The following is a 6,613-nucleotide window of genomic DNA, read 5'->3' as shown; positions in this document are numbered from 1 at the left end:
CACTTGGAGCTTGAACTAGACCATCTTGAAAATCTTATCTGTCAGTAGACTGGCTTCGTGGATCCCAAAGACCACCCTGGTTTCGTGGATATCATCTTTGAGCATCATTATAGATAAGGAATAGTGAGGATCTGAACTTATTAGCAGCAGACTTTTCTGGGAAGACAAGGAACAGATGTTACATAGAAACAAAAGCAAAAAAAACCAAGGTGGTTCACATTTGGGAGCTGCAAGTAAAAGAACGGCTAGAGTTTGGAATGTGGGTGGGTGAGGACATGAGGAAGGTAGTAAGATCCCAAATGATGGGCCTTATGGGCTATATCAAGGAGTCAGAGAACACTGACCTCCATGATAGGGAAGCACTGACAGATACTAAGCAAGCGAGTGACACGACCCGATTTGTATTTTGAAAGCACCATAAAGATGCACCACTGCATTATTTATAAGAACAAAAAAACCTGGAAACAACCTCACTAAGGAAATAATAGAATAAATTGTGGCTCACCCCCAGCTGCAGTTGACAGTTGCAGTTAGGGATAGTTTTCAGAGCACATAGGATAATGCTTGCAAGATTTACCTTATGGGGAAAGGATGGACATGAAATTGATGATGCACTATGGTTCCAAGTTCTTGGGAAAAGCAAACCAGTATGTATATTTGAGGGAGGAAATCACCCTTATGTCAGTGAAGAGAAGAGGCTCAAGAAAACCTTGTAGTGGTTCAGGCAATGCCTGAAGAAGATACCCACACGAGAACATGCCGGTGTGGGGGGTGGCTGGGGGGAGCAAGGTGTGGGCTCCTGAGGGCCTTAGTGCAGGCTTTAGTGATGGGAGGGTGTTGAAGATAACACCTAGGCTTCTGACCACAGGAACTAGTAGCAGACAGTTTTAAATAATATGAAAACACAAGCAAGCCTGGAGTTATGGGCAGAGGAAAATGAATTTGAAGAGCTTTGGAACATCCAGACAGAGCGCAGGTGCTGGGCCAATGGTTGTGCACAAAACAGGCCAAAATCTCTATTCTCGGAGAACTTCTATTCTCGGAGAACTTCTATTCTCATGGGAGAGAAGATAATACACAAGTAGGAAAACAGTCTGCTAGAACTCACCATGCAGGTCTGGGGCTTGGGAGAAAGGCAGAAAGGATCTGGGAGCTGTCGGATTATAGGTGGTGATACAAGCCAAGGAGGTGAAGGAGACTGTCCCCAGGAGAGTGAGTGGGTGGAAACATAGACACTAGGGGCCAGAAGCCTTGAGAAGAAACCAGCTCAAAGGGGGAAAAAGAAGAGTGATAAGAAAGCAGAGGCAGAGTTCCAAGGAGTGGTCAGTGTCCTCAAATACAGTAGGGGAAGGACATTAAGGCAGAAAGGTGGTTTCCTTTTTTTTTTTTTTTTTTAAGATTGTATTTATTTATTCATGAGAGAGAAAGAGAGAGAGAGGCAAAGACACAGGCAGAGGGAGAAGCAGGCTGCCTCCGGGGAGCCTGATGTGGGACTCAATCCCGGGTCTCCAGGATCATGACCTGAGCTGAATGCAGACTCTCAACCACTGAGCCACCCAGGCACCCCAGAAAGGTAGTTTCAATGGAGGCTTGGGTGGAACCCAGATTAGAAGGGCTACGAAGTGCAGAGGCAGCAAAGGGGGAGATTATGCTCTTATTTAAACTAGGAAGGGGGTAGAGGACAGGACCATGAGATATTCTGGACCTTATGTGAAGGCCCAGGAGAAAGAGCAGGTGAAGAGAAAGTTCACCCAGAGACCCAGGAAGAGACACGTCTTCCCAGAAAAAGAAGGGAAGAAAGAATGGGACACAGAGATTATTGGTGTGCCCGGGCTGCCATTAACAAAGTACCGGGATCCCTGGGTGGCACAGCGGTTTGGCGCCTGCCTTTGGCCCAGGGCGCGATCCTCGAGACCCCGGATCGAATCCCACATCAGGCTCCCGGTGCATGGAGCCTGCTTCTTCCTCCGCCTGTGTCTCTGCCTCTCTCTCTCTCTCTCTGTGACTATCATAAAATAAAAAATAAAAAATAAAAGTACCATAAATTGGTGGCATAAGCAACAGAGAAATGCATTGTCTCAGACTTGGAAGCTAGAAGTTCAAAATCAGGGTGTTGACCGGGTCAATTTCTTCAAGGAGGAAACGGTCTCTCCTTCGCTTATAGATGGCTATCTTCATGCTCACGTGACGTTCTCCTTGTATCTCCACATCATCTTCCTCTGTCCACCACTTCATGTCCAAATTAATCCCCCCCTTTTTTAAAAATATTTTTTATTTATTTGAGAGAGAGCATGAGCAGGAGAGGGGCAGAGGGAGAAGGAGAAGCTGCCTCCCTTCTGAGCAAGGAGCCCAATACGGACTCAATCCCAGGCCCCCAGGATCATGAGCTGAGCAGAAGGCAGACATTTAACTGACTGAGCCACCCAGGCACCTTTAGATCCTTTTTTGGAAGGACTTGGGCCAACCCTAATGACTTCTGTAAAGGTCCTATCTCCAAATAATGTCACATTCTGAGTTACTGTGGGTTGGGACTTCAGTATATTAATTGAGGTGTAGAAATGGGCCCTGGGAGGGAGGTGACATCTGACCACCTTTTCCATAGAACTGAACTAGAGGATGGAAGGGGTAGATTATCAAGGGAAGGACTGTCAAAGACCCAGCTGAGCAGAAGGACCCTGGCAATTAACACATTTTGTGGATATAAAACAAAACCAGAAAACCAGAGTGGTGGAGTTTCTAGCCTGGAGCTACTGGTAGGTTATGTGGCTGCTTGGAGACAGGCAGGGGAGGCTCCCCGCAATGCTGCTAGGGTTTAAGAGCAGGCCTCCCAGAGCCAGCTGGCAGAGGGACAAGTTAGAAGTCAGAACTCTGGCCTGAGGCCTAAGGCAAGGGTCTGGTTCCTTGAGCAGGGTCACAAGGCAGGAGTTTGGGTACTGGAACTGGAGCTCAGATCAGAGGAATACTGGAAGCAACAATGATTTGATGTTGATCTTTCCACTTTAAATTCTCCCAGAAGCATGATCCAAAGCTTAGGCAGGACTCAACTCGAAAGCAGGCTAACAGCAGGGAGCGAAGCAAATTACAGATCTGCTTACCTGTCAGAGGCCCCCAAGGGCAGACATAAACCTTTGAGACCAACAGCGCCTCAGGCCAGTTATAAATTAACTGAAAATCTAAGTTCTGCTGTGGGTTGATTCAACCTTTTTTTTTTTTAATGTGTTTTTTTTTTTTAAGTCTCTGTTTTCTGAGATAGGCTAATGCTGACCATGTCATGCCACCACTTAAAAAACCCTCTGTTGGCTCCCATTGTGGTTATGACGGAAGTGTCCTCTAGGGAAGCCAGTTGGCCAACTGAGGCAGCACATGACAAACCTCCATGGCACCAAATACAGTGGCCCCTGAGTCCATAGCCCAGAGTGGCTCCTTTCCTGCAGATGCTTACCAAAATCACAAAGAATTTTAAAATGAGAAGGAAGTCTATAATTACTCATTCACAAGAAATATAATCATCAAACAATTTAAGCTAGAATGTAAGTTCTCTGAAGATAGGACTCTAGAGCATCGTGCCTGGCACAGAGTAGGTACTCATTATGTTCTTATTAAGTGGATGGTTTAAAAAAAAAAAAAAAAGGAAGGAAGGAAGATAGGAAGGAAGGCAGGGAGAGAAAGAGCAAGAAAGTGAAATTCTGTGCTCCTGGGTGGCTCAGTGTTTAAGCGTCTACCTTCAGCTCAGGTCATAATCCTGGGGTTATGGGATTGAGTCCCACATCAGGCTCCCTACACGGAGCCTGCTTCTCCCTCTGCCTATGTCTCTGCCTCTCTCTGTGTGTCTCTCATGAATAAATAAATAAAATGTTTAAAAAAAAAAAAGAAAAGAAAGTGAAATTCCTGGCCCACAAGGAGTGAAAGTACTCAACATCACTGACAGGGAAATGAAAATCAAAACCACAATGAGGTTGATATCACCTCACGCCTGTTAGAATAGGTATTAACAAAAAGACAAGAAAAAGCAGGTGTTGGCAAGGATGTGGAGAAAAAGGAACCCTTCTGCACTGTTGGTGGGAAGGTAAATTGGTGCAGCCACTATGGAAAACAGTATGGAGTTTCCTCAAAAAATTAAAAATAGGGGGATCCCTGGGTGGCGCAGCGGTTTGGCACCTGCCTTGGCCCGGGGCGTGATCCTAGAGACCCGGGATCGAATCCCACGTCGGGCTCCCTGCATGGAGCCTGCTTCTCCCTCTGCCTGTGTCTCTGCCTCTCTGTCTCTCTCTGTGTGACTATCATGAATAAATAAATAAAAATTAAAAAAATTAAAAATAGGACTACCATATGATCTAGTGATTCCACTTCTGGGTATGTATCCAAAGGAAATGAAATCACTGTCTCAAAAAGATTGCTGCACCTCCATGTTCATAGCAGCATGATTTACGATAGTCAAGACATGGAAATTACCTAAGTGTCCACTGAATGATGAATGGATAAAGAAAATATGGTGTGTATATATATGAAATGGAATAGTATTCAGCCACAAAAAATAAAAAAGAAGAAGGAAATCCTGCCATTTGTATCAACATGGATGGGTGTTGAGGGCATTATGCAGAATGAAACAAATCAGACAGAAAGACAAATATTGTATGACCTCACTTATGCATGAAATCTAAAAAAAAAAAACCCACACAGACACATAGAATAGTTTAGGGGTTGTCAGAGGCAGGTGGGAGATGGGTGAAGTGAGTAAATGTGGTCAAAAGATACAAACTTCTAGTTATAAGATAAATAAGTTCAGGGGATGTCATGTAGAGCATGGTGACTACAGTTAATACTGTATTGTATGTTTGAAAGTGAATCTTTAAAGTTCTCATCATAAGACAAACAGCTCTGAGAGGTGATGGATGTTAATTTACTATGGTAACCATTTTGTGATACACACAGGTACGTAATCATGTTGTACACCTAAAGCTGATATAATGTTACATGTCAATTATATCTCAATAAAACTCGGGGAAAAAAGTGAAATTCTCATCATAACTGAAAACCCCATTCTCTCTCTGTAGGAATGCTATTGAGGAATCAGGTTAAAATCTGATGAGAGCTTCTTATGTCTTCCCTAGACTGAGCACCACTAGACAGAGCCATACAGTATTCACCTGCACATCCCAATACCAGTTCCCAAATGCTCAGCACATCATGTGTGCTGAGTTTATTCATCACATAAATGTCCATTATCTCAGGATCTTAGAAAGGGCTTCTTTTTCTGAATTCCAGTAAGGAGGGATTTTAGTCCACATTTGCTTGAATGGCTCCCAGGAGTCATTTTTTTTCTTCTTCCCGATGACAAAACCACAGTCTTGTTTGATCTAAGTCAGGCATAACTTGCCCCATTCCTGCTGGTGCTTGCTTTAGAAATGGACGTGTGACCCAGTGGGGCGGGGATGGGAAGGGAAAACTCTTGGAAGTTTAATTGAGGAAATGCTCTTTGCTTTTAAAAACCGACACACAGGGCAGCCCCGGTGGTGCAGCGGTTTAGCGCCGCCTGCAGCCCAGGGTGTGATCCTGGAGACCCAGAATCGAGTCCCACATCGGGCTCCCTGCATGAAGCCTGCTTCTCCCTCTGCCTGTCTCTCTGCCTCTCTCTCTTTGTGTGTCTCTATGAATACATAAATAATCTTTAAAAAAATAAAAAATAAAAACTGACACACAAAAACATAGCAGTCCTTCTTCCACTGGGCATTGTCATGACTAGACGTGAAGCTTGGGGTAGTTGCAGACATCTAGACACCAGTGAGAGAATGCAGCCAAAATCTGAAGGTGGTTAGGACCAAGAAATTCACAGAGAAGCAGACCCAGGAGTCTGGAAATCCTGCATCTTGAGCTGCCATACTACAGACTTTGTGTTATGGGAAATGACAAATGCCCTTACTGCTTAAATTATTTTGGGTTTCTAATTTTTGCAAAGGAAAGCCCACCTGGCTAAGATGGTTATACCATGAATCGGTGATGAGTAAACTTTTGTAAGGTCCCTGAGTCACTCTAGCATTGCAGGTATAGACCAATCGATCTCATTGCCTAACTCCAGGAAGGGTAGACTGACCTAAGTTAGACTACATTTTTTTAAAGATTTATTTATTTATTTTAGAGAAAGAGAGAGCCCAAACATTTGAGAGGGGAGGGGGGCAGGACAAGGGGAGAGGGAGACAAGCCGACTTCCTACTCATGCTCCATCCCATGACCCTGAGATCGTGACCTGAGGCAAATCAAGAGTCAGACACTTAACTGGGCCACCCAGACGCCCTGAGTTGTGGCTACTTCTTGAACAGGCTTTGCATGAGGAATGGAGTGAAAGGATCCTAGGTCATCTGGGAGTTTAAACGAAAACAAAGTCAGGGCATCTGGGTAGCCCAGTGGCTGAGTGTTGAACTCTTGATTTTGGCTCAGATCATGATCTCATGGTCATGGGATCGGGCTCTTCGTCAGGCTCCATGCTCAGACCAGAGTCTACTTATCCCTCTCTCTCTGCTCTTCCCCACTGCTCAAGAGAGCATGCTGTCTCTCCCTCTCTCTTTCTCTCTCTCTCTCTCTAATATAGATAGATAGATAGATAGATAGATAGATA

This window comes from Vulpes lagopus, chromosome 14, assembly GCF_018345385.1.
Source record: "Vulpes lagopus strain Blue_001 chromosome 14, ASM1834538v1, whole genome shotgun sequence".
Taxonomy (NCBI): domain Eukaryota; kingdom Metazoa; phylum Chordata; class Mammalia; order Carnivora; family Canidae; genus Vulpes; species Vulpes lagopus.
The sequence above is the reverse complement of the archived record's forward strand: the minus strand, read 5'-3'. Positions refer to the sequence as shown.